The 27,761-nt window shown below is 43.8% G+C and overlaps 6 non-coding genes and 5 pseudogenes across 6 annotated transcripts; all 11 read left to right on the top strand.

Annotated features, from left to right (window-relative positions):
- The first annotated feature begins 559 nt into the window (after positions 1–559).
- LOC124128619 lies at positions 560–752 on the top strand. Its single transcript, XR_006860218.1, has one exon. It is a non-coding gene; the product is annotated as a U2 spliceosomal RNA (small nuclear RNA).
- A 976-nt stretch (positions 753–1,728) lies between these two features.
- Positions 1,729–1,912, top strand: LOC124128638. Its single transcript, XR_006860233.2, has one exon. It is a non-coding gene; the product is annotated as a U2 spliceosomal RNA (small nuclear RNA).
- Positions 1,913–3,562: 1,650 nt separating this feature from the next.
- On the top strand, positions 3,563–3,752 carry LOC124128634. The gene has a single exon (XR_006860230.2). It is a non-coding gene; the product is annotated as a U2 spliceosomal RNA (small nuclear RNA).
- A 976-nt stretch (positions 3,753–4,728) lies between these two features.
- LOC124128636 lies at positions 4,729–4,912 on the top strand. Its single transcript, XR_006860231.2, has one exon. It is a non-coding gene; the product is annotated as a U2 spliceosomal RNA (small nuclear RNA).
- Positions 4,913–6,562: 1,650 nt separating this feature from the next.
- On the top strand, positions 6,563–6,752 carry LOC125377731. Its single transcript, XR_007219777.1, has one exon. It is a non-coding gene; the product is annotated as a U2 spliceosomal RNA (small nuclear RNA).
- Positions 6,753–13,771: 7,019 nt separating this feature from the next.
- On the top strand, positions 13,772–13,976 carry LOC125377733 (annotated as a pseudogene).
- Positions 13,977–14,952: 976 nt separating this feature from the next.
- On the top strand, positions 14,953–15,110 carry LOC125377742 (annotated as a pseudogene).
- Positions 15,111–16,717: 1,607 nt separating this feature from the next.
- On the top strand, positions 16,718–16,898 carry LOC125377772 (annotated as a pseudogene).
- A 2,818-nt stretch (positions 16,899–19,716) lies between these two features.
- On the top strand, positions 19,717–19,902 carry LOC124127231. The gene has a single exon (XR_006859924.2). It is a non-coding gene; the product is annotated as a U2 spliceosomal RNA (small nuclear RNA).
- Positions 19,903–20,878: 976 nt separating this feature from the next.
- LOC125377748 lies at positions 20,879–21,058 on the top strand (annotated as a pseudogene).
- Positions 21,059–22,643: 1,585 nt separating this feature from the next.
- LOC125377771 lies at positions 22,644–22,824 on the top strand (annotated as a pseudogene).
- Positions 22,825–27,761: the final 4,937 nt, after the last annotated feature.

Here is a 27,761-nt window from a genome sequence, read left to right as displayed (position 1 = left end):
AATATTCATTACAGTTCAGTCGGTTTTTTTTCGTCATCAGTGCAATTTTTCATACAATTCATTCATTTTTCGCTTTGCTGGACACCTTAAGTATCTTTACCTTTAGTTTATTTAATACATTGGGGCAATTTGGATGGGATTGTCACTCTTCTTACCCACGCGCGACTCTGTCAAAGTCGGGCCCAAGCTAATTCAAGCTGGCCTGTCTCCCCTTGCCTCCCCGACTCCACTCATTAAGTCCTAATGTCGCGGCCGGTATTCACGTTGGACTGGGTCGCTGCAGGACGTTTACCCAACGTCTGGCCATGTTTTATCGGCGCACTCTTTATACATAGCAAAATGGGTCTATTTACTCCATTTATACATTCATCAAAGACGCTGAATATCTTCACAAACGTCTTGCAGTCGGGTGTCGCACTCGTGTGCTGTCAACATTTTTACTCACTTGTGCATGTAATATTGCTGGCCACTGATTTTAAGCGCTTCATGTAAATAAACAGCAGCTAAATGGTATGTTGTGTCAGTAGATGTACTTTGGCGGCGCAAGCCGGCAACCGGCATCGCTTCTCGGCCTTTTGGCTAAGATCAAAGTGTAGTATCTGTTCTTATCAGCTTAATATCTGATACGTCTCCTAATGGAGACATCGATATTAAACTGATTTTTAGAATGGGATGAGGTGCCACGGGGCTTGCTCCGCCCTCATCACGGGTTGACCCGGTATTGCAGTACCTCCGGGAATGGCCCACCACTCATATTTCAATCAAAAATTAGAACTCTCAGCTTTGCCTACATCTTCACATTCGTCTTATTTTGCACTGCCGCTCCGTTTTTCGCCCTTAGTTCTCAATAGATACTCTATTTTATTACTTCTAAACCTTAGAAACATACCTGTTCACACGTGCAGCCCGTCCTTTAACCACACCAACCCCTAAAAGTTTGTAAAAGTAGCATTTTTCAACTTTCAGCTGCATACAGTCCCCCGTAACCAAGGCCGTCCCCCATGACGCCGTACGCCGGAAATGACGTCTAGACAATCACGCCGTCACAACAACAGTCTGCTTCGTCACTACAAGACGTTTTCAACGTCGCATCCCCCTAAATAGATGTTTAAAGAACTACACACACGCCTGATGCGTCATTACACTTTGTGCAAGTGAGTTCATTTTCCAATATTCATTACAGTTCAGTCGGTTTTTTTTCGTCATCAGTGCAATTTTTCATACAATTCATTCATTTTTCGCTTTGCTGGACACCTTAAGTATCTTTACCTTTAGTTTATTTAATACATTGGGGCAATTTGGATGGGATTGTCACTCTTCTTACCCACGCGCGACTCTGTCAAAGTCGGGCCCAAGCTAATTCAAGCTGGCCTGTCTCCCCTTGCCTCCCCGACTCCACTCATTAAGTCCTAATGTCGCGGCCGGTATTCACGTTGGACTGGGTCGCTGCAGGACGTTTACCCAACGTCTGGCCATGTTTTATCGGCGCACTCTTTATACATAGCAAAATGGGTCTATTTACTCCATTTATACATTCATCAAAGACGCTGAATATCTTCACAAACGTCTTGCAGTCGGGTGTCGCACTCGTGTGCTGTCAACATTTTTACTCACTTGTGCATGTAATATTGCTGGCCACTGATTTTAAGCGCTTCATGTAAATAAACAGCAGCTAAATGGTATGTTGTGTCAGTAGATGTACTTTGGCGGCGCAAGCCGGCAACCGGCATCGCTTCTCGGCCTTTTGGCTAAGATCAAAGTGTAGTATCTTGGCCAAAATCCAGTAGCGATCCTCTCCATTGGAGTCTCTCATGTGATTACTTCATTTTGTGCTTTTCCTGTGCTGATCATTGACATTTCCTTTTACCAGGTCTACGTAAGGCATCAATTCCTTGTAGTTGTGTGACCTTTAGTGGTCTCCTTACCTTTCACCATGGCGTACACGGCCGCTGTTGATCATGGGCCCATCCCTGATCAGTACGTGGACCTCGATTCAGCGAACAGGACGGTTCGTATCTATTACACAGGAAAAGTCTCATCTATGGAGGATTTTATGGATGTGTTAAAGGCTTCAGTTCCGGGTTTCAAAGTCAGTGCCTGTCATGGTATTTGGAGGACAGAACACTTTGGGCATGTATATCTTACTATGAAGACTGCAGCGGATAGAGACTCTCTCCTAGATCTCAAGTGTGTGCCTTGTGGTGAGAATAAGCTCTACTTTTATTCCTATGGGAAGTATATGGTTGTACTTCGGGTACACTGGCTCCATGCCACCATACGGAGTGTTTTTCTCCAGGACTTCTTTGGCAAGTATGGCAAAGTTATTGAAGTATTGAGGGAATATCACGTGATAGATGGAGAGGATGTCTTCACTGGTGTTCGCCTAGTCAAGATGGAACTCTCCGGGTCTGAGAAGGAGGCCTTGCCTCACATTGTACGATTCGGTGACAAGCAGTCTATGCTGATCACAGCTCCGGGCAGACTTCCCATATGTTTGAAGTGCCACCAGCACGGTCATGTTCGATCCAAGTGCCCAAAGACAAAAGACAACGTTCTGGAGATACCACAGCTTCCAGCTACAGACAGTGTTTCCGAGAAGGAGGTCTCAGCGGATCCTGTTCCCCCGACAGGGAGAGGGAAGGGAAAGAGGAAACAGACAGAGTCAGTCAAGAGTAGTGACAGGGAAGGCAAGAAAGGAAAGACTACTGATGTGGCACCTACAGTTGAGACAGACTCATCTTCCCAGATGGATCAAGTTATCGCGGCCATGGACATACCTGGGGAGACTGATGAGATATTGGATGACTCTCCACAGATATCAGCCAACAAAGCATCCCCGCCGAGTTGGGCAGAACAGTCTTCGCAGATGGATACCGTTCTCTCAGAATTACCTGACAACCTGATGGACCAGACCTCAACAAGTGATAGAGAGCTTCATGACACTGCTACCCCAGATTTGCCTCCAGCTGCAGATGACCTTCCAGGACCAACAGTGACTCCACCTGTCAATGCTGCCTTAGAACTACATCCTTTAAAAGTGAAACTGATTCGTGGGGACAAAGGTAAAGTGAGTGTTCAGTTCCCGGAGGATAAGCTTGTCGACTGGTCGGAACAATTCGGTATTGGCTACAGAACATTGATGAGAGAGAGGTTAAGGACTAGTGTGCTCAGTGACTTAAACGCCAAGAAATGTGTTAATCTTGGTAACAGTGAATATTCTGTTTCTCCGTTTGTTCCCCCTTGTAATCAGGACGATACGGATGATGATGATGATGATGATGATGATGATGACGATGATGATGATGATGATGACTCTTGAGTGAACTGACTTCCTTGTATTGTTATTTCTCCTTTAAGATTACTTCTGTTCATTCTTGATGTCAACGAAGTGGATGTAAAATCATTCCTCTAGACTCTATTTTGGACATTCTTATTATTATACATTTAAATTCTCTTCTTTAGACCTTTTCTGTTAGAGCTGCCACTCCAAACCAACTGTGATATTTCTTTTAATGGAGTGGCATGCTAATCAGCACTGTCTGCGCTTGTAACATCTTGGCTTATTAAATTTATTATAAAAAAAAAAAAAAAAAAAGTATCTGTTCTTATCAGCTTAATATCTGATACGTCTCCTAATGGAGACATCGATATTAAACTGATTTTTAGAATGGGATGAGGTGCCACGGGGCTTGCTCCGCCCTCATCACGGGTTGACCCGGTATTGCAGTACCTCCGGGAATGGCCCACCACTCATATTTCAATCAAAAATTAGAACTCTCAGCTTTGCCTACATCTTCACATTCGTCTTATTTTGCACTGCCGCTCCGTTTTTCGCCCTTAGTTCTCAATAGATACTCTATTTTATTACTTCTAAACCTTAGAAACATACCTGTTCACACGTGCAGCCCGTCCTTTAACCACACCAACCCCTAAAAGTTTGTAAAAGTAGCATTTTTCAACTTTCAGCTGCATACAGTCCCCCGTAACCAAGGCCGTCCCCCATGACGCCGTACGCCGGAAATGACGTCTAGACAATCACGCCGTCACAACAACAGTCTGCTTCGTCACTACAAGACGTTTTCAACGTCGCATCCCCCTAAATAGATGTTTAAAGAACTACACACACGCCTGATGCGTCATTACACTTTGTGCAAGTGAGTTCATTTTCCAATATTCATTACAGTTCAGTCGGTTTTTTTTCGTCATCAGTGCAATTTTTCATACAATTCATTCATTTTTCGCTTTGCTGGACACCTTAAGTATCTTTACCTTTAGTTTATTTAATACATTGGGGCAATTTGGATGGGATTGTCACTCTTCTTACCCACGCGCGACTCTGTCAAAGTCGGGCCCAAGCTAATTCAAGCTGGCCTGTCTCCCCTTGCCTCCCCGACTCCACTCATTAAGTCCTAATGTCGCGGCCGGTATTCACGTTGGACTGGGTCGCTGCAGGACGTTTACCCAACGTCTGGCCATGTTTTATCGGCGCACTCTTTATACATAGCAAAATGGGTCTATTTACTCCATTTATACATTCATCAAAGACGCTGAATATCTTCACAAACGTCTTGCAGTCGGGTGTCGCACTCGTGTGCTGTCAACATTTTTACTCACTTGTGCATGTAATATTGCTGGCCACTGATTTTAAGCGCTTCATGTAAATAAACAGCAGCTAAATGGTATGTTGTGTCAGTAGATGTACTTTGGCGGCGCAAGCCGGCAACCGGCATCGCTTCTCGGCCTTTTGGCTAAGATCAAAGTGTAGTATCTTGGCCAAAATCCAGTAGCGATCCTCTCCATTGGAGTCTCTCATGTGATTACTTCATTTTGTGCTTTTCCTGTGCTGATCATTGACATTTCCTTTTACCAGGTCTACGTAAGGCATCAATTCCTTGTAGTTGTGTGACCTTTAGTGGTCTCCTTACCTTTCACCATGGCGTACACGGCCGCTGTTGATCATGGGCCCATCCCTGATCAGTACGTGGACCTCGATTCAGCGAACAGGACGGTTCGTATCTATTACACAGGAAAAGTCTCATCTATGGAGGATTTTATGGATGTGTTAAAGGCTTCAGTTCCGGGTTTCAAAGTCAGTGCCTGTCATGGTATTTGGAGGACAGAACACTTTGGGCATGTATATCTTACTATGAAGACTGCAGCGGATAGAGACTCTCTCCTAGATCTCAAGTGTGTGCCTTGTGGTGAGAATAAGCTCTACTTTTATTCCTATGGGAAGTATATGGTTGTACTTCGGGTACACTGGCTCCATGCCACCATACGGAGTGTTTTTCTCCAGGACTTCTTTGGCAAGTATGGCAAAGTTATTGAAGTATTGAGGGAATATCACGTGATAGATGGAGAGGATGTCTTCACTGGTGTTCGCCTAGTCAAGATGGAACTCTCCGGGTCTGAGAAGGAGGCCTTGCCTCACATTGTACGATTCGGTGACAAGCAGTCTATGCTGATCACAGCTCCGGGCAGACTTCCCATATGTTTGAAGTGCCACCAGCACGGTCATGTTCGATCCAAGTGCCCAAAGACAAAAGACAACGTTCTGGAGATACCACAGCTTCCAGCTACAGACAGTGTTTCCGAGAAGGAGGTCTCAGCGGATCCTGTTCCCCCGACAGGGAGAGGGAAGGGAAAGAGGAAACAGACAGAGTCAGTCAAGAGTAGTGACAGGGAAGGCAAGAAAGGAAAGACTACTGATGTGGCACCTACAGTTGAGACAGACTCATCTTCCCAGATGGATCAAGTTATCGCGGCCATGGACATACCTGGGGAGACTGATGAGATATTGGATGACTCTCCACAGATATCAGCCAACAAAGCATCCCCGCCGAGTTGGGCAGAACAGTCTTCGCAGATGGATACCGTTCTCTCAGAATTACCTGACAACCTGATGGACCAGACCTCAACAAGTGATAGAGAGCTTCATGACACTGCTACCCCAGATTTGCCTCCAGCTGCAGATGACCTTCCAGGACCAACAGTGACTCCACCTGTCAATGCTGCCTTAGAACTACATCCTTTAAAAGTGAAACTGATTCGTGGGGACAAAGGTAAAGTGAGTGTTCAGTTCCCGGAGGATAAGCTTGTCGACTGGTCGGAACAATTCGGTATTGGCTACAGAACATTGATGAGAGAGAGGTTAAGGACTAGTGTGCTCAGTGACTTAAACGCCAAGAAATGTGTTAATCTTGGTAACAGTGAATATTCTGTTTCTCCGTTTGTTCCCCCTTGTAATCAGGACGATACGGATGATGATGATGATGATGATGATGATGATGACGATGATGATGATGATGATGACTCTTGAGTGAACTGACTTCCTTGTATTGTTATTTCTCCTTTAAGATTACTTCTGTTCATTCTTGATGTCAACGAAGTGGATGTAAAATCATTCCTCTAGACTCTATTTTGGACATTCTTATTATTATACATTTAAATTCTCTTCTTTAGACCTTTTCTGTTAGAGCTGCCACTCCAAACCAACTGTGATATTTCTTTTAATGGAGTGGCATGCTAATCAGCACTGTCTGCGCTTGTAACATCTTGGCTTATTAAATTTATTATAAAAAAAAAAAAAAAAAAAGTATCTGTTCTTATCAGCTTAATATCTGATACGTCTCCTAATGGAGACATCGATATTAAACTGATTTTTAGAATGGGATGAGGTGCCACGGGGCTTGCTCCGCCCTCATCACGGGTTGACCCGGTATTGCAGTACCTCCGGGAATGGCCCACCACTCATATTTCAATCAAAAATTAGAACTCTCAGCTTTGCCTACATCTTCACATTCGTCTTATTTTGCACTGCCGCTCCGTTTTTCGCCCTTAGTTCTCAATAGATACTCTATTTTATTACTTCTAAACCTTAGAAACATACCTGTTCACACGTGCAGCCCGTCCTTTAACCACACCAACCCCTAAAAGTTTGTAAAAGTAGCATTTTTCAACTTTCAGCTGCATACAGTCCCCCGTAACCAAGGCCGTCCCCCATGACGCCGTACGCCGGAAATGACGTCTAGACAATCACGCCGTCACAACAACAGTCTGCTTCGTCACTACAAGACGTTTTCAACGTCGCATCCCCCTAAATAGATGTTTAAAGAACTACACACACGCCTGATGCGTCATTACACTTTGTGCAAGTGAGTTCATTTTCCAATATTCATTACAGTTCAGTCGGTTTTTTTTCGTCATCAGTGCAATTTTTCATACAATTCATTCATTTTTCGCTTTGCTGGACACCTTAAGTATCTTTACCTTTAGTTTATTTAATACATTGGGGCAATTTGGATGGGATTGTCACTCTTCTTACCCACGCGCGACTCTGTCAAAGTCGGGCCCAAGCTAATTCAAGCTGGCCTGTCTCCCCTTGCCTCCCCGACTCCACTCATTAAGTCCTAATGTCGCGGCCGGTATTCACGTTGGACTGGGTCGCTGCAGGACGTTTACCCAACGTCTGGCCATGTTTTATCGGCGCACTCTTTATACATAGCAAAATGGGTCTATTTACTCCATTTATACATTCATCAAAGACGCTGAATATCTTCACAAACGTCTTGCAGTCGGGTGTCGCACTCGTGTGCTGTCAACATTTTTACTCACTTGTGCATGTAATATTGCTGGCCACTGATTTTAAGCGCTTCATGTAAATAAACAGCAGCTAAATGGTATGTTGTGTCAGTAGATGTACTTTGGCGGCGCAAGCCGGCAACCGGCATCGCTTCTCGGCCTTTTGGCCAGATCAGGTGTTTCAGGTCTTGTTTGATACATTTGATTTGTTTGCGATTGCCTACTCTATGAGAGTGATTGTATTTCATATTTCTTTGCTTGTTGTTGTTTTCTCCTTGCTTAATCTTGTGCTTGCAGGTCTACGGTGGGGCATCAGCTGCTTGCAGCTGTGTGGCTTTCGAGCCTCCCCCCATTTTTCATTTCCACAGGTCTACGGTGGGGCATCAGCTGCTTGCAGCTGTGTGGCTTTCGGGCCTCCCCCCATTTGTCTCTTTGTACAGGTCTACGGTGGGGCATCTTTTGCTTGGCAATTGAGTGACCTCCGGGTCTCCCCCCTCTTATTAACTGTGACTATGGCTTTCAGGGGTGCGGTTATAGCCCCCCCCATTGCGAGTGGTTTCATTGATGCCGGTGCCTCTAGGAGGACAGTACGTATTGAATCAGAGGGCTGCCGGCTGGACCGTGAAGACGTGGTTAGGATTCTTCGTCATGCATTCAAGGGATTGAAGGTCAGTGAATTTGATTCCGTCTGGAAGACCGAGAAGATGGGGGTCTGGTACATTACATTTTGTAAGGAAAACCGCGCTAGGCTTCTCATAAACGCTAAAATACTGCGTCAGGGAGACATGTGTCTCCACTTCTCGAGTTATGAGGTTGAGATCATGGATCTGCGTATCCATTGGATTCACGGTGTTGTTAAGGACCAGTTCCTGCGCTCCTTTTTCCAACGTTACGGCGAAATTATGGACATCTCCCATGAAACTGTACTCATTGATAGGTCCCCCCTTAAAACTGGAGTCCGTATTGTCCGCATAAAGCTCAATCAGGAAGGGATGGAAAGAATACCATACATTGTGCGTCTGGGGGACAGGGTGTCCATGCTGATTACTGCGCCTGGTAGGATGCCCATTTGCCTCCGCTGCTATAAACTTGGGCATAGCAGGGCTGATTGTCCTGATAGCTTCCGTAACAGAAAGGCGAGGGAGGCCTCCCTCTTACAGGATTCTGATCTATTGCCCGTTCCCGGCTCTACTGCCGATGTCACCCCCGTGACTGTGACCCCCGCGACTGTGACCCCCGCGGCTGTGACCCCCACGGCTGTGGCCCCGGTGGAGGATGTGTTGCCTCCCCCTGAGTTTAGTCAGGAGGGTGATGAGGCCCTTATAGATGTGATTTCAGACATGGTGTGTGACTCTGAGGAGGGTGGGGATGTGGGTGAGAGTGAGGGTGCCCCTCCCAAAACATTTGCGCAGGTGACTGCTCTGGCTCCGTTACCCTCTACTAGTGATGATGACATTGTGTCCGACTTCCCTGTGCCCCACAGAAGTCGGAGTAGTGTGCGGAAGAAAATGCGCACGGGGTCCTCCATGCCCCAGGGTGTAGCGGCTGCTGCATCCGCGGCTGTGGATCGGTCCCCCTCTACCAAGCGTCGTCCCGTACACGTGCCCGTACATGACCCCCCATAATGTCAAACTTTTCTGTGGTTGTTCCATGTTTTTGACCCATGCTCGCCCCCCGACTATGATTCTGCATATTGGATTTTGTTCAGACAGCCAGGTTCTCCCCATAGTGGGAGTGTATTTTCATGCCTTGTATCATTTGTATTTATTGCTGGGTGGGTTTGATGTTCATTGTTGTTGGTATTTTGGTTATTTGTTCCTGTTTCTTGAGGTTGTTTTGTTGTGGCTAGGTCTGTTTGTTTTTTTGTGGGTGGTTGGACTCTTGTTTGGGTCGTTGGGTTTTCTGGGGGGGTGGGGATTTGTTTTCGGGTTGGTGTTTGGGGGTGCTTGTATTTTGCGGAGCACTTCCGGTTTTTTTCCTTGGTTGTTTTTGGGATTCTCTACTTTATGGGGTGGGTTCTTTCAATCTTTGCTTTTTGTTTTGAGATTTAAATTTCTTCCTGTTTCTACCCTCATTTCATCCTGTTTTTCCCCACGCTTACCTCTCTTCCCTGTTTGTGGTAAGGTTGTTATTTGTGGGTTAACTTTGGAGAGGTTAGTAATATTGTTTTCTTTTCCCATTTTTGCTGTTTGGTGGGTGTTCCTTTGTGATTTTACTTCTCTTTTTTGGGATTTTGGACTTTGGTTTTATTTGCACGATTTTTTGTCTTTGATGATTTCTTATTTAGTTGTTTTTTCTTGTCACTGTTGTGTATTGTATGTTTGTACTTTTTCATGTTGTACTACTGTTAGTGTCCAAACAACCAAGTTTTCATGTATCATTTTGTTTCCATCAATTGTAATGGTTTGTTAGGCGACTCTACTAAGCCTAATCTTTTATCTCAGTTCTTCCATACTGGTTCTGTTGATTTTTTATTTCTTCAAGAGACCCATATCTATAGTTTAAAACTTGGGAAACATTTTGAGTCTTACTTTAAGGGAAAGGCCTTTTGGAGTTTCGGGACTAATTTTAGTCGTGGTGTGGGGTTTATTGTTTCATCTAGGGTAAATTTTATTGTTGACTATTTTTATTTTGATATGGAAGGGAGATTTTTGGTAGTGGATCTGACCATTGATGGGCATAGTGTACGGTTTCTTAATGTCTATGCTCCTAATGTTCCTGCTGATCGAATAGTTTTTTTTCATACGATTGCAAAGTTTTTTGTCACTAATAAGCTTCTTATCTTGGGTGGGGATTTTAATTGCGTACTTAATGTAAATTTGGATAAGTTAGGTGGTAGGGATTTTACTCAACCTGGGGCAAATATAATTAAACAATGGGTCTCTGATTTTTCTCTTTTTGATGTGTATCGTTCCTTATTTCCTGGTTCTCAGACGATGTCATGGCGCAATACGGCCGGTGCTGGGTCTCGTCTGGACCGTTTCTATATTTCATCTTCTCTTCGCTGTACTCTTGTGTCTTCTGCTATCTCTCCATGTTGCTTTTCTGATCATGATTACGTGTCTTTTAAGCTAAAGGATTTTGCTGGCATTAGTTTTGGTCCTGGTTATTTTAAATGTAATAACTCCTTATTTGATGAGTGCTTTCAATTTTTGTTTAAGGGGTTTTGTTTGGCCCATGTTCCTCCTTTGGCGTCGATTACTTTGGATTGGTGGGATGCTTTTAAATTAAAAATTAAACATTTTCTTCAATTACTTGCGAGAGATCGAAAATCAGAAAGGGCATCCCTTCACACTGAATTAGTGTCCGAATATAGAACTTTATGCCGAGCTGAATCTTTACATCCTGGACTTTATTCTGACCAAATTACGGCTGTCAAAAAACAACTTAATGATTTGGAAATTTTGGAATTCAGGGGTACTTTAGTTCGTTCTAAGGCTAAGGACCTCGAAGTTGGTGAAAGGCCTTCCAGTTATTTTTTACGCAAGGAAGCACAGAGAGGTAAAAAGAAATCTATTTCTTCTATTTTAGACCCTGGTGGCAATAACTTATCTACCTCTCGTGAGATCATGGGTGTTTTTGTTGATTTTTATAGCGATCTGTTTGATTATGAACCCATTGATGATGAAATTTGTACTGAATTCCTTGCTGATTTACCTACACTTGATTCGGTTGATTCGGCCTCCCTGGAAGGTGATATTACACGTGACGAAATTCTAAACACCCTTAAGGCTATGGAGAATGATAAATCTCCAGGTCCGGATGGGCTTTCTAAGGAATTTTATGTGTCTACTTTTGAATTTCTTGGTGATGTTCTTCTTCGTGTTGTCCAGTTGTCTTTTCAACAAACTAGTCTTCCTTCTTCTTCTAAAACGTCTTATATTTCTCTTCTGTGTAAGGACGTGAATAATGCGGGTAATGTTCGCAATTGGCGCCCGATCTCATTGTTAAATGTTGACGTGAAAATTATTTCCAAATTATTGTGCACACGTTTAGGCAAGGTTATAGGTAGTATCGTGCATGTGGATCAAACTTGTGCTGTTCCAGGCAGATCTATTCATGACAACTGTCATCTAATTCGTAATGTGCTGGACTATGTAGATCAAAAAGATTTACCATGTGCTTTTATTAGTTTAGATCAGGAGAAGGCTTTCGATAGAGTCTCTCATCAGTTTTTGTTTAAAGTATTGGACGCTTTTGGCTTTGGTCCTAATTTCAAAAAATGGGTCCAAATTCTTTATACGGATATTTCTAGTGCGCTTATAATTAATCAGCACATTTCACAGCCGTTTCCAGTAACGAGGTCTGTCCGGCAGGGGTGTGGTTTATCTCCATCCTTGTATGTACTAGCACTAGAACCTCTCTTAATGTATATTCGGAATCACCCTCAAATTCATGGTGTTAAATTACCTGGTACAAGTGACTCAGCAAAAATATCTGCCTTTGCTGATGATGGACTGGGATTTTGCACTTCAGACGCTTCTATTGGTCAACTGTTGAGAACTTATTCATTCTATGGTAGAGCGTCTGGCTCCAAATTGAATCTTGCAAAAACTCATGGCATTTTTGTTGGTAAGTGGCGGAGTCGGTCGGATCACCCTTTCGGTATCTCTTGGATTGAGCATTCTAAAATTGTTGGAATTATGACAGGCAGGAATGTCAATGCTGACGATCAGTTTCATCCTATTCTATCTAAATTCAGGTCGGTCTTAAATGTTAATAAAGGGCGTGTCATCTCTGTTTTTGGTAAAACTATTGTGTGCAATGTCATGGCTTTATCTAAATTGTGGTACCGAGGGGCGGTAACACCTTATTCTAAACATTATGTTGAACTCTTTCAGAGGGAGACTTTTCGGTATATTTGGCAGTCCACTGCTGAACCTATTCGGCGTGCTGTATGTTATAAGCCTGTTTTAGATGGGGGTTTGGGTGTTGTCCACATCCATTCAAAATTACAATCATTTTACTTACGGCATATTCAAAATCTCTTGTCTAATTCCTCGGCTAAGTGGACCTTTTTTGCAAAGTATTGGTTAGGCATGTCCCTACGTAAATACTGTTCTACCTTTGCTTCTCTTCTTTTCCCTCATTCTGAGACGATGCCTCTTTTCTATCAAAATTGTTTTTTGGCAGTTAAGCGGTTTGAAGCCGTTAATTCTAATTCGCTGATTGATATTTTTCAATTTACATCTAAACAATTTTATGATTGTCTTTTGAAACCAATTCTGGAAAATAAAGTTGAGTTGCTGTATCCACGTATTCCTTTTCGGCTAGTTTGGCTTAATCTACATCATCACTTCGTGGATCCCCTTTCGAAATCTGTCAATTATCGTCTCATCTATGATTCTCTTCCTTTAGGGTATGCTCTTTATGCCCGGGGTATGTCTGTTACTCCCAACTGTCCTCTCTGTCGTATTGCAATAGAGAACTCTGATCATCTTTTCATCTATTGCCCGTGTGTTGCTGTTTTGTGGGATATCGTTTTCAACTGGTTAGGCCATCTCTCATTTGGGTTGTTACACAAAAATCATGAGGTAATTCGGTTTACTTTAGTGCCGAAAATTCCAAATTCATATCGAAAATCTGTGTGTCTCTATCTTCTCTGTTTGGCAAAGTATTCTATTTGGCTTGTTCGAAATTTAAATAAATTTGAACACAAAAAGTTAAATGGAAATGATATCATGTTGCGTTTTTTGTCTTTTCTTAGGACACGAATCAGGGTTGACTTTTTTCGTTTTCCGTTTGCAACCTTTGCTGCTTATTGGCTTTCAACTTCTTTATTTTGTTCCATTGATGTTCATAATCAATTGGTGTTTCATGTGTGAGGTGTATTGTTATTGCTTGACATGTCTAGTGTAATTGTCATATTGTCTATGTCCATTTTAGTGTCTATGTCCCACATGATTGACCCCTTGTCCTGTATGCCTTCGTTTTCTGTATTAGAAGCCAGTACAAGGCAGCCGACGCTAGTCTTGTCTTTGTTACTTAGTGTCATCTGTCTGTCCCACTGTCTCTGTCCCCAGTCCATTAATGTACGTTTCCTCTTTCAATTATGGTTGTTTGGCCTTATTTTTCCTTTCTTCTTCTATACTGACTCTCTGTTAGCACTGCAGGGCCCACAACTGTGATAATTTTAGGCGGCCCTGCAGTGACAGCGCTGTACGCGACTGTTCAAAATTCTATTTAGGTAATAAATTTTATAAAAAAAAAAAAAAAAAAAAAAAAAAAAAAAAAAAAAGTATCTGTTCTTATCAGCTTAATATCTGATACGTCTCCTAATGGAGACATCGATATTAAACTGATTTTTAGAATGGGATGAGGTGCCACGGGGCTTGCTCCGCCCTCATCACGGGTTGACCCGGTATTGCAGTACCTCCGGGAATGGCCCACCACTCATATTTCAATCAAAAATTAGAACTCTCAGCTTTGCCTACATCTTCACATTCGTCTTATTTTGCACTGCCGCTCCGTTTTTCGCCCTTAGTTCTCAATAGATACTCTATTTTATTACTTCTAAACCTTAGAAACATACCTGTTCACACGTGCAGCCCGTCCTTTAACCACACCAACCCCTAAAAGTTTGTAAAAGTAGCATTTTTCAACTTTCAGCTGCATACAGTCCCCCGTAACCAAGGCCGTCCCCCATGACGCCGTACGCCGGAAATGACGTCTAGACAATCACGCCGTCACAACAACAGTCTGCTTCGTCACTACAAGACGTTTTCAACGTCGCATCCCCCTAAATAGATGTTTAAAGAACTACACACACGCCTGATGCGTCATTACACTTTGTGCAAGTGAGTTCATTTTCCAATATTCATTACAGTTCAGTCGGTTTTTTTTCGTCATCAGTGCAATTTTTCATACAATTCATTCATTTTTCGCTTTGCTGGACACCTTAAGTATCTTTACCTTTAGTTTATTTAATACATTGGGGCAATTTGGATGGGATTGTCACTCTTCTTACCCACGCGCGACTCTGTCAAAGTCGGGCCCAAGCTAATTCAAGCTGGCCTGTCTCCCCTTGCCTCCCCGACTCCACTCATTAAGTCCTAATGTCGCGGCCGGTATTCACGTTGGACTGGGTCGCTGCAGGACGTTTACCCAACGTCTGGCCATGTTTTATCGGCGCACTCTTTATACATAGCAAAATGGGTCTATTTACTCCATTTATACATTCATCAAAGACGCTGAATATCTTCACAAACGTCTTGCAGTCGGGTGTCGCACTCGTGTGCTGTCAACATTTTTACTCACTTGTGCATGTAATATTGCTGGCCACTGATTTTAAGCGCTTCATGTAAATAAACAGCAGCTAAATGGTATGTTGTGTCAGTAGATGTACTTTGGCGGCGCAAGCCGGCAACCGGCATCGCTTCTCGGCCTTTTGGCTAAGATCAAAGTGTAGTATCTGGGCCAAAATCCATTAGCGATCCTCTCCTATGGAGTTTTCACATTGACTTGCTGCTTTTTTATTGTGTGTGCTTAACCTTGACTTTCATTTCTCAGGTCTACGTGAGGCATCAGCTACTCGTAGTTGTGAGACCTTAAGTGGTCACCTCGCACTTAACCTTCATGGCGTACACTGCAGCAGTCGATCATGGGCCCATCCCAGATCAGTACGTGGACCTTGATTCGGCCAACAGGACTGTCCGTGTCTACTACACTGGCAAGGTGTCATCTCTCGAGGATTTTATGGAAGTTTTAAAGGCCTGTATTCCTGGATTCCGTGTTAGTGCCTGTGTAGGGGTGTGGAGGACCGAGCACTTCGGACAGATCTACCTCACCATGAGGACCGCAGCGGATGTTGACACTCTCCTTGACCTAAAGTGTGTGAATTGTGGCGACCACAAGTTGTACTTTTATTCCTATGGGAAGTTCATGGTGGTTCTTCGTGTACATTGGCTGCATGCCACTATCAGGAGTGTCTTTCTTCAAGATTTCTTTGGGAAGTATGGCAAGGTGTTAGAGGTCCTCCGGGAGTACCACGTGATTGACGGCGAGGATGTGTTTACTGGCGTTCGCCTTGTCAAGATGGAGCTGACAGGAAATGAGAAGGAGGCATTGCCTCATATTGTGAGATTCGGTGAGAAGCAATCTATGCTTATTACAGCTCCGGGACGTCTCCCCATCTGCCTAAAGTGTCACAAACATGGTCATGTGAGGGCTAAGTGCCCGAAGACCAAGGACAGTGTCCTAGTTATTCCTGAGGTGCCTGTTCCAGAAAAGCCAGATGTTTCTGACAAGGATGTTGTTGTAGACCCGATTCCCCCTGTAGTGCGAGGTGTTGGAAAGAGGAAACAGTCATCAGTCGTGAGTGTGAAGGAAAAGAAAGGGAAACCTACTACCTTACAAGAGGACGTTCCGTCTACTGTAGTTGACATGACTCCTTCCCAGACGGATGTTGCCATGGCGGAGATGGACATGCCTGGGGAGGTTGCGGGAGAGATAATGGACACCTCTGCACAGATGTCAGTCAGCCAAGCATCCCCGCCCAGTTGGGCAGAACAGTCTTCCCAGCTGGACACCAGTTTACCAGAATTACCTGCCACCTTGATTGACCGGACTTCCACAAGTACAACTGAACCTGCTCCCACAGACTTACCTTCCGCTGCTGATGAACTTCCAGGACCAACCTTGCCTCCACCTGTCAATGCTGCCCAGGACTTACTTCCTTTGAAAGTGACACTAATTCGGAACAAAGGACGTGTGTTTGTTAAGTTCCCAGAGGACCTTCTTGGAGAATGGTCGGAACAATTCCGTCATGGCCACAGGAAATTGATGAGAGACAGGTTACGTGCCGTGGTGGTAGCGGACATAAATGCCAAAGAGTGTACTCATCTGGGTTCAGGGGTTTATACCGTCAATTCGTTTCTTCCCCCTTGTGACTCGGACGATGTTAGTGATGATGATGATGATGATGATGATGGTGATGATGGTGATGGTGCTGATGCTGATGTTTCAAAGTGAAATGTCTTCATTCTATGACTGTGTCAAACTCCTTTTTCCTTCTTCTAGTTTCCATTTTTGTTAGTGCTGCCACTCCACACTCTTTTGTGATACCGTCTTTTATAGTGGAGTGGTAAGCTGTTTATGCGCTGTCCGCAATTGTATTTTCATTTCCTCATTGGAATAAAACGTTTTTATTAAAAAGAAAAAAGTATCTGTTCTTATCAGCTTAATATCTGATACGTCTCCTAATGGAGACATCGATATTAAACTGATTTTTAGAATGGGATGAGGTGCCACGGGGCTTGCTCCGCCCTCATCACGGGTTGACCCGGTATTGCAGTACCTCCGGGAATGGCCCACCACTCATATTTCAATCAAAAATTAGAACTCTCAGCTTTGCCTACATCTTCACATTCGTCTTATTTTGCACTGCCGCTCCGTTTTTCGCCCTTAGTTCTCAATAGATACTCTATTTTATTACTTCTAAACCTTAGAAATATACCTGTTCACACGTGCAGCCCGTCCTTTAACCACACCAACCCCTAAAAGTTTGTAAAAGTAGCATTTTTCAACTTTCAGCTGCATACAATCCCCCGTAACCAAGGCCGTCCCCCATGACGCCGTACGCCGGAAATGACGTCTAGACAATCACGCCGTCACAACAACAGTCTGCTTCGTCACTACAAGACGTTTTCAACGTCGCATCCCCCTAAATAGATGTTTAAAGAACTACACACACGCCTGATGCGTCATTACACTTTGTGCAAGTGAGTTCATTTTCCAATATTCATTACAGTTCAGTCGGGTTTTTTTCGTCATCAGTGCAATTTTTCATACAATTCATTAATTTTTCGCTTTGCTGGACACCTTAAGTATCTTTACCTTTAGTTTATTTAATACATTGGGGCAATTTGGATGGGATTGTTACTCTTCTTACCCACGCGCGACTCTGTCAAAGTCGGGCCCAAGCTAATTCAAGCTGGCCTGTCTCCCCTTGCCTCCCCGACTCCACTCATTAAGTCCTAATGTCGCGGCCGGTATTCACGTTGGACTGGGTCGCTGCAGGACGTTTACCCAACGTCTGGCCATGTTTTATCGGCGCACTCTTTATACATAGCAAAATGGATCTATTTACTCCATTTTTACATTCATCAAAGACGCTGAATATCTTCACAAACGTCTTGCAGTCGGGTGTCGCACGAGTGTGCTGTCAACATTTTTACTCACTTGTGCATGTAATATTGCTGGCCACTGATTTTAAGCGCTTCATGTAAATAAACAGCAGCTAAATGGTATGTTGTGTCAGTAGATGTACTTTGGCGGCGCAAGCCGGCAACCGGCATCGCTTCTCGGCCTTTTGGCTGTGATCAAAGTGTAGTATCTTGGCCAAAATAAGGAAGCGATCCTCTCCTATGGAGTCTCCACTTTGATTTATTTCATTGATGTTTTGTGTGCTGACAATTAACCTTTTCTTACCAGGTCTACGTGAGGCATCTTCTACTTTGTAGTAGTGCGACCTTCAGTGGTCTCCTCACTTTCCATATGGCTTTCACAGCAGCAGTTGATCATGGGCCCATCCCAGATCAATACGTGGATCTAGACTCTGCTAGTCGAACAGTCCGTGTGTACTACACAGGAAAGGTTTCCTCCCTGCAGGATTTTATGGACGTTTTAAAAGCTTCTGTGCCTGGATTCAAAGTCAGTGCCTGTAGTGGAGTTTGGAGAACAGAGCACTTTGGCCATGTGTACCTTACCATGAAGACTGCGACAGACGTTGATGCGCTCCTTGATCTCAAGTGTGTGAAATGTGGTGACAATAAGTTGTACTTTTATTCATACGGGCGATATATGGTTGTACTTCGGGTACACTGGCTCCATGCCACCATAAGGAGTGTTTTCCTCCAGGACTTCTTTGGGAAGTATGGTAAAGTCATTGAAGTGCTCAGGGAATATCATGTCATAGATGGCGAGGATGTTTTCACGGGGGTTCGACTCGTGAAAATGGAGCTGTCCGAGAACGAGAAGGAGGCTCTGCCTCATATAGTTCGATTTGGGGAAAAGCAGTCGATGCTTATCACTGCTCCAGGACGACTTCCGATTTGCCTGAAATGCCATCAGCACGGACATGTGAGGGCAAAGTGCCCGAAAACCAAGGACAATGTGTTAGCCATCCCTAAGGTTCCTGCCCAGGACATTGGTGTTTCTGACAAGGATGTGGATCTCGTTTCCACAGTTGTGAGAGGTGGGAAGAGAAAACAGTCGGATAGTGGCGTGAATACAAAGAAAGGTAAACCTACTACTGTGACTGAGGACGTGTTACCTACTGTTGTTGACCAGCCCTCAAATGGATGCTGCTATGGCGGCTATGGACATGCCTGGTGAGGATGCTGGTGAAGAAAACTTTCAAGGACCTCAAGATGATCCAGATTTCACTACATCACAGGTACCTCCATCTCAGAGTCAGCTGAGTTCGCCGAGTTGGGCTGAACAAATGGAACAGAAGGATGAAGTCGAAAGTAGTACAGATGATGACGATGACATGGAGAGCGTTTCCAGTGTTCACAGCTCAGATGTAGAAGAGACCAAGGTCAAAGAAGTTGTGGTCACAGTACCAACAGTGCCAAGAGCATCCACGGAAATGAGGGCCATTCAAGGTGTGAAAGGTGCCATTAGAGACAGTTCTAATAATAAGGAGACAATATGGATTCGTACGAAACTTACAAGGACAAACAGGAAGTACCCGAATATCTTAATAGACAAACAAAGTATGGACAACTTTGTGAAGGATCGGCTGAAAACAGAGCCTTTACAGGAAGCTAAACATAAGCGCTTGCTTGAGATAGCAGTCTGTGTTACAGTGAAGGAGAACCTCACATTCTATGACATTCCAAAGGGTATTCCACATAAATACTTCAATGCACCAGTGACATTTGGAGTCTTGAACAGTGCATTACAGAGACTAAGTAAAAAGTGATTGTGAACATCTTGAAGACTCTGTAAAACTGTGTATTTTCCTGGACTTGTTTTTTCGCCACTAAACGCTACCTCCTTGATTAAATTATTTCCTCTTTAGCCTTACTTCTGTTACAGCTGCCACTCCACGCCCTTTTGTGATAATTTCTTTTATAGTGGAGTGGTAGCTCAATTGCACTGTCTGCGCTTGTATTTTCATTTCTGCTGATTAAATTTTCTTATAAAAAAGAAAAAAAAAAGTATCTGTTCTTATCAGCTTAATATCTGATACGTCTCCTAATGGAGACATCGATATTAAACTGATTTTTAGAATGGGATGAGGTGCCACGGGGCTTGCTCCGCCCTCATCACGGGTTGACCCGGTATTGCAGTACCTCCGGGAATGGCCCACCACTCATATTTCAATCAAAAATTAGAACTCTCAGCTTTGCCTACATCTTCACATTCGTCTTATTTTGCACTGCCGCTCCGTTTTTCGCCCTTAGTTCTCAATAGATACTCTATTTTATTACTTCTAAACCTTAGAAATATACCTGTTCACACGTGCAGCCCGTCCTTTAACCACACCAACCCCTAAAAGTTTGTAAAAGTAGCATTTTTCAACTTTCAGCTGCATACAGTCCCCCGTAACCAAGGCCGTCCCCCATGACGCCGTACGCCGGAATTGACGTCTAGACAATCACGCCGTCACAACAACAGTCTGCTTCGTCACTACAAGACGTTTTCAACGTCGCATCCCCCTAAATAGATGTTTAAAGAACTACACACACGCCTGATGCGTCATTACACTTGGTGCAAGTGAGTTCATTTTCCAATATTCATTACAGTTCAGTCGGTTTTTTTTCGTCATCAGTGCAATTTTTCATACAATTCATTAATTTTTCGCTTTGCTGGACACCTTAAGTATCTTTACCTTTAGTTTATTTAATACATTGGGGCAATTTGGATGGGATTGTCACTCTTCTTACCCACGCGCGACTCTGTCAAAGTCGGGCCCAAGCTAATTCAAGCTGGCCTGTCTCCCCTTGCCTCCCCGACTCCACTCATTAAGTCCTAATGTCGCGGCCGGTATTCACGTTGGACTGGGTCGCTGCAGGACGTTTACCCAACGTCTGGCCATGTTTTATCGGCGCACTCTTTATACATAGCAAAATGGATCTATTTACTCCATTTTTACATTCATCAAAGACGCTGAATATCTTCACAAACGTCTTGCAGTCGGGTGTCGCACTCGTGTGCTGTCAACATTTTTACTCACTTGTGCATGTAATATTGCTGGCCACTGATTTTAAGCGCTTCATGTAAATAAACAGCAGCTAAATGGTATGTTGTGTCAGTAGATGTACTTTGGCGGCGCAAGCCGGCAACCGGCATCGCTTCTCGGCCTTTTGGCTAAGATCAAAGTGTAGTATCTTGGCCAGAATCCATTAGCGATCCTCTCCTATGGAGTATTCACATTGATTTGCTGCTTTGTTCTTGTGTGTGATTAACCTTGACTTTCATTTCTCAGGTCTACGTGAGGCATCAGCTACTTGTAGTTGTGAGACCTTAAGTGGTCACCTCGCACTTACCCTTCATGGCGTACACTGCAGCAGTTGATCATGGGCCCATCCCAGATCAGTACGTGGACCTTGATTCGGCCAACAGGACTGTCCGTGTCTACTACACTGGCAAGGTGTCATCTCTCGAGGATTTTATGGACGTTTTAAAGGCCTCTATTCCTGGATTCCGTGTTAGTGCCTGTGTAGGGGTGTGGAGGACCGAGCACTTCGGACAGATCTACCTTACCATGAGGACCGCAGCGGATGTTGACTCTCTCCTTGACCTAAAGTGTGTGAGTTGTGGCGACAACAAGTTGTACTTTTATTCCTATGGGAAGTTCATGGTGGTTCTTCGTGTCCATTGGCTGCATGCCACTATCAGGAGTGTCTTTCTTCAAGATTTCTTTGGGAAGTATGGCAAGGTGTTAGAGGTCCTCCGGGAGTACCACGTGATTGACGGCGAGGATGTGTTTACTGGCGTTCGCCTTGTCAAGATGGAGCTGACAGGAAATGAGAAGGAGGCATTGCCTCATATTGTGAGATTCGGTGAGAAGCAATCTATGCTTATTACAGCTCCGGGACGTCTCCCCATCTGCCTAAAGTGTCACAAACATGGTCATGTGAGAGCTAAGTGCCCGAAGACCAAGGACAGTGTCCTAGTTATTCCTGAGGTGCCTGTTCCAGAAAAACCAGATGTTTCTGACAAGGATGTTGTTGTAGAACCGATTCCCCCTGTAGTGCGAGGTGTTGGAAAGAGGAAACAGTCATCAGTCGTGAGTGTGAAGGAAAAGAAAGGGAAGCCTACTACCTTACAAGAGGACGTTCCGTCTACTGTAGTTGACATGCCTCCTTCCCAGACGGATGTTGCCATGGCGGAGATGGACATGCCTGGGGTGGTTGTGGGAGAGATAATGGACACCTCTGCACAGATGTCAGTCAGCCAAGCATCCCCGCCCAGTTGGGCAGAACAGTCTTCCCAGCTGGACACCAGTTTACCAGATTTACCTGCCACCTTGATTGACCGGACTCCCACAAGTGAAACTGAACCTGCTCCCACTGACTTACCTTCCGCTGCTGATGAACTTCCAGGACCAACCTTGCCTCCACCTGTCAATGCTGCCCAGGACTTACTTCCTTTGAAAGTGACACTAATTCGGAACAAAGGTCGTGTGTTTGTTAAGTTCCCAGAGGACCTTCTTGGAGAATGGTCGGAACAATTCCGTCATGGCCACAGGAAATTGATGAGAGACAGGTTACGTGCCGTGGTGGTAGCGGACATAAATGCCAAAGAGTGTACTCATCTGGGTTCAGGGGTTTATACCGTCAATTCGTTTCTTCCTCCTTGTGACTCGGACGATGTTAGTGATGATGATGATGATGATGATGATGGTGATGATGGTGATGGTGCTGATGCTGATGTTTCAAAGTGAAATGTCTTCATTCTATGACTGTGTCAAACTCCTTTTTCCTTCTTCTAGTTTCCATTTTTGTTAGTGCTGCCACTCCACACTCTTTTGTGATACCGTCTTTTATAGTGGAGTGGTAAGCTGTTTATGCGCTGTCCGCAATTGTATTTTCATTTCCTCATTGGAATAAAACGTTTTTATTAAAAAGAAAAAAGTATCTGTTCTTATCAGCTTAATATCTGATACGTCTCCTAATGGAGACATCGATATTAAACTGATTTTTAGAATGGGATGAGGTGCCACGGGGCTTGCTCCGCCCTCATCACGGGTTGACCCGGTATTGCAGTACCTCCGGGAATGGCCCACCACTCATATTTCAATCAAAAATTAGAACTCTCAGCTTTGCCTACATCTTCACATTCGTCTTATTTTGCACTGCCGCTCCGTTTTTCGCCCTTAGTTCTCAATAGATACTCTATTTTATTACTTCTAAACCTTAGAAATATACCTGTTCACACGTGCAGCCCGTCCTTTAACCACACCAACCCCTAAAAGTTTGTAAAAGTAGCATTTCTCAACTTTCAGCTGCATACAATCCCCCGTAACCAAGGCCGTCCCCCATGACGCCGTACGCCGGAAATGACGTCTAGACAATCACGCCGTCACAACAACAGTCTGCTTCGTCACTACAAGACGTTTTCAACGTCGCATCCCCCTAAATAGATGTTTAAAGAACTACACACACGCCTGATGCGTCATTACACTTGGTGCAAGTGAGTTCATTTGCCAATATTCATTACAGTTCAGTCGGTTTTTTTTCGTCATCAGTGCAATTTTTCTATACAATTCATTAATTTTTCGCTTTGCTGGACACCTTAACTATCTTTACCTTTAGTTTATTTAATACATTGGGGCAATTTGGATGGGATTGTCACTCTTCTTACCCACGCGCGACTCTGTCAAAGTCGGGCCCAAGCTAATTCAAGCTGGCCTGTCTCCCCTTGCCTCCCCGACTCCACTCATTAAGTCCTAATGTCGCGGCCGGTATTCACGTTGGACTGGGTCGCTGCAGGACGTTTACCCAACGTCTGGCCATGTTTTATCGGCGCACTCTTTATACATAGCAAAATGGATCTATTTACTCCATTTTTACATTCATCAAAGACGCTGAATATCTTCACAAACGTCTTGCAGTCGGGTGTCGCACGAGTGTGCTGTCAACATTTTTACTCACTTGTGCATGTAATATTGCTGGCCACTGATTTTAAGCGCTTCATGTAAATAAACAGCAGCTAAATGGTATGTTGTGTCAGTAGATGTACTTTGGCGGCGCAAGCCGGCAACCGGCATCGCTTCTCGGCCTTTTGGCCAAGATCAGGTGTTTGGTTTATGCATTTGATTGTTGCGATTGTTTACTCTTTCAGAGTGTTGCTATTTTCATGTTTCATTGCTTTGTTCATACTCTTTAACCTTTGTACTTGTTCCTCAGGTCTACGGTGGGGCATCAGTTGCTTTGCAACTGTGTGGCTTTCGGGTCTCCCCCCATTTTCTCTTGACAGGTCTACGGTGGGGCATCAGTTGCTTAGCAACTGTGTGACCTTCGGGTCTCCCCCCTCTCCTTAATTCACCATGGCGTTCCGTGGAGCCGTTATCGCCCCTCCCATCGCCAGTGGCTATTATGATGCTTCTGCTGCCAGGAGGACTGTGCGCGTTGAATCAGAGGGTGGACGTATTGACCGAGAGGACTTGGTAAGGATTTTAAAAATGGCATTTAAGGGGCTCCGGACAAATGAACTAGAATCTGTCTGGAAGACTGAGAAGATGGGTGTATGGTTTGTAACATTTTGGAAGGAAAACCGTGCTAGGCTCTTACTCGAATCACAGATTTTGCGCCTTGAACATTTAACACTTCATTTTACCAGCTATGAAGTTGAGATTATGGATCTTAGGATCCACTGGGTACATGGGGTGGTGAAGGATCAGTTCCTTCGCTCCTTCTTCCAGAAATATGGAGATATTTTGGAAATATCTAGTGAGACCATTATCATTGATGGGGCTGCATTGAAAACGGGTGTTCGGATTCTCCGGATTAAGTTGAATCAAGAGGGTAAGGAACGGATTCCCTATATTGTACGCCTGGGAGACAGGGTCTCCATGTTGATTACTGCACCTGGCAGAATGCTTATCTGCTTAAGGTGCTACAAACTCGGACACAGTAGGGCGGATTGTCCGGACAGCTTTAGGAACAGGAAGGCTAGGGAGGCAGCATTGTTAGAAGAGGTGTCTTTGTTGCCGGTGCCGGGTAAGGATACAGCTGTGACCCCCACGGCTGATGTTCCTGAGGGGTCTGATGGTGAGTCCCTACCCCCGGCTTTCAGCCAGGAGGGGGATCAGGCCATTTTGGATGATGACACTGTTATGTTGTGTGAGGACGGTGAGGGTGCCCCTGGTAGCAAGAAAACTTTTGCAGAGGTGGCTGCCGTGTCATCACTGGACGCTACAAGTGACGATGACGTTGACCTTCCTCCTGAACCGGACTTTCAGGTCCCCCACTCTGGACGTAATCGCTCACGTAAAAAGCAGCGAAAAGGGTCTTCTATGCCCCAGGGGGTGGCTGATGCTGCCTCAGTATCGGTGGACAGATCTCCCTCTACGAAGCGTAGAATTACCCAGGTGGACGTGCATGACCCCCCCTAATAGTCGGGATTTTGTGTTTCCAACCCGTTAACGACCCATGTTTGTCCCCGGACTTTGCTTTAGGATAATGGACTTTGTTGTGACTGCCAGGTCCTCCCCACCGTGGGAGTGTGTATTTTTGCATTTTTTCTGTTTGCTGGTTGGGTTTGTTGTAGATTCGTCTTGGTTTTTTATGTTTTTGCGGTATGTGCTTAGGGACTTTTTATATTGGTTAGGTCTTGTTTTGTTTTTTGTTGGGAGGGTGGTGGTTTGTGTCTGGGAGTGGTTTGTTTTTCCGGGGGGGTGGGTGTGGGGTGGGGGGGTGGTGTAGGTTTGGGGGGTGCTCGCTGGGCATGAAACTTGCGTTTTTGCCTGTTTTTTTACTGGTTTGTTTTTCGTTTTCATACTTTGTGGGGTTGTGTCATTTACATGTTCTTTTGTCATGAGCTTTTTAATCTTATTTCCTTTTCTGAAATTGATTCTAATTGCTTTTGTCTTTTCTCAAAGTCGCGTCCTGTTTATGGTAAGTTTGTTTTTTGTTCAAGGGGTATTTTTGGGGTGGGTTTTTGTATTCGTTTTTTCCATGTTGTTTGTTTTTTGGGGGGGGTATTTTCCCTTGTTTGTGCTTCATTACATGGCTCATCTTTTTGTCTTTTTTAATTTGGAAGTATTGATGTTTATTATTTATTGTTCTGCTGCTTTTTCTTGTTGCATTTTGTCTTTGAGTTGTGTTTTGTGTATTTGTTATTTCTTGATGTTGTATCTTCTATTAGTGACCAAACAACCTCTTTATTATGTACAATTTTGTTTCACTTAATTGTAATGGGCTGTTAGATGACTCTTCGAAGTCAAATCTATTATCTCATTTCTTCCATGCTCATTGTGTTGATTTTCTATTTCTCCAAGAGACCCATGTTTATTGTTTAAATATTGCAAAATCTTTTGAATCAAAATTTAGGGGTAAGGCTTTTTGGAGTTTTGGGAGTAATTTTAGTCGTGGTGTGGGTTTTATTGTTTCATCTCGGGTTAATTTTGTTGTGGACTATTTTTATTATGATATGGAGGGGAGGCTATTGGTGGTAGACTTATCCATTGATGGGCATAGCGTGAGATTTATTAATGTCTATGCGCCTAATGTTCCTGCCGATAGAACTGCTTTTTTTCATCATGTCACAAAGTTTTTTGTTACTAATAGGCTTCTTATTTTAGGGGGGGATTTTAATTGTGTACTTAATGTAAACTTGGATAAGTTAGGTGGTAGGGATTTTACTCAGCCTGGGTCCAAGATTGTTAAGGAGTGGGTCTCTGACTTTTCTCTTTTTGATGTATATCGTGATTTATTTCCTGGTTCTCAGACGATGTCATGGCGCAATACGGCCGGTGTCGGGTCTCGTCTGGACCGATTCTATATATCTTCTTCCCTTCGTTGTACTCTTGTCTCTTCGGCTATCTCTCCATGTAGTTTTTCTGATCATGATTACGTGTCTTTTAAGCTAAAGGATTTTGCTGGCATTAGTTTTGGTCCTGGCTATTTTAAATGTAATAACTCCTTATTTGATGAGTCTTTTCAATTTTTGTTTAAGGGGTTTTGTTTGGCCCACGTTCCTCCTTTGGCTTCTATTACTTTAGATTGGTGGGATGCTTTTAAATTAAAAGTCACAACATTTCTTAAATTGCTTGCGAAAGATCGTAAATCTGATAGGGCATCCCTTCGCACAGATTTGGTGTCTGAATATAGAACTCTATGCCGAGCTGAATCTTTACATCCTGGACTTTATTCTGACCAAATTGCGGCTGTCAAAAAACAACTTCATGATTTGGAAATTTTGGAATTCAGGGGTACTTTAGTTCGTTCTAAGGCTAAGGACCTCGAAATTGGCGAAAGGCCTTCCAGTTATTTTTTATGCAAGGAAGGGCAGAGAGGTAAAAAGAAATCTATTTCTTCTATTTTAGACTCTCATGGCAATAAGTTCACTACCTCTCGTGAGATCATGGGTGTTTTTGTTGATTTTTATAGCGATTTATTTGGTTATGAACCCATTGATGATGACATTTGCAATCAATTCCTTGCTGGTTTACCTACACTTGATTCGGTTGATTCCGCCTCCCTGGAAGGTGATATTACACGTGATGAAATTCTAAACACCCTTAAGGCTATGGAGAATGATAAATCTCCCGGTCCGGATGGGCTTTCTAAGGAATTTTATATATCTACTTTTGAATTTCTTGGTGATGTTCTTCTCCGTGTTGTCCAGTTGTCTTTTCATCAAACTAGTCTTCCTTCTTCTTCTAAAACGTCTTATATTTCTCTTCTGTGTAAGGACGTGAATAATGCGGAAAATGTTCGCAATTGGCGCCCTATCTCATTGTTAAATGTTGACGTGAAAATTATTTCCAAATTATTGTGCACACGTTTAGGCAAGGTTATGGGTAGTATCGTGCATGTAGATCAAACTTGTGCTGTTCCAGGCAGATCTATTCATGACAACTGTCATCTAATTCGTAATGTGCTGGACTATGTAGATCAGAAAGACCTACCTTGTGCTTTTATTAGTTTAGATCAGGAGAAGGCTTTCGATAGAGTCTCTCATCAGTTTTTGTTTAAAGTATTGGACGCTTTTGGATTTGGTCC

This window comes from Haliotis rufescens, unplaced genomic scaffold (genome assembly GCF_023055435.1).
Source record: "Haliotis rufescens isolate VD_foot unplaced genomic scaffold, xgHalRufe1.0.p SCAF_98, whole genome shotgun sequence".
In the NCBI taxonomy this organism is placed as follows: domain Eukaryota; kingdom Metazoa; phylum Mollusca; class Gastropoda; order Lepetellida; family Haliotidae; genus Haliotis; species Haliotis rufescens.
Note: the sequence above shows the minus strand (reverse complement) of the source record. Positions and strands in the feature narration are given on the sequence as shown.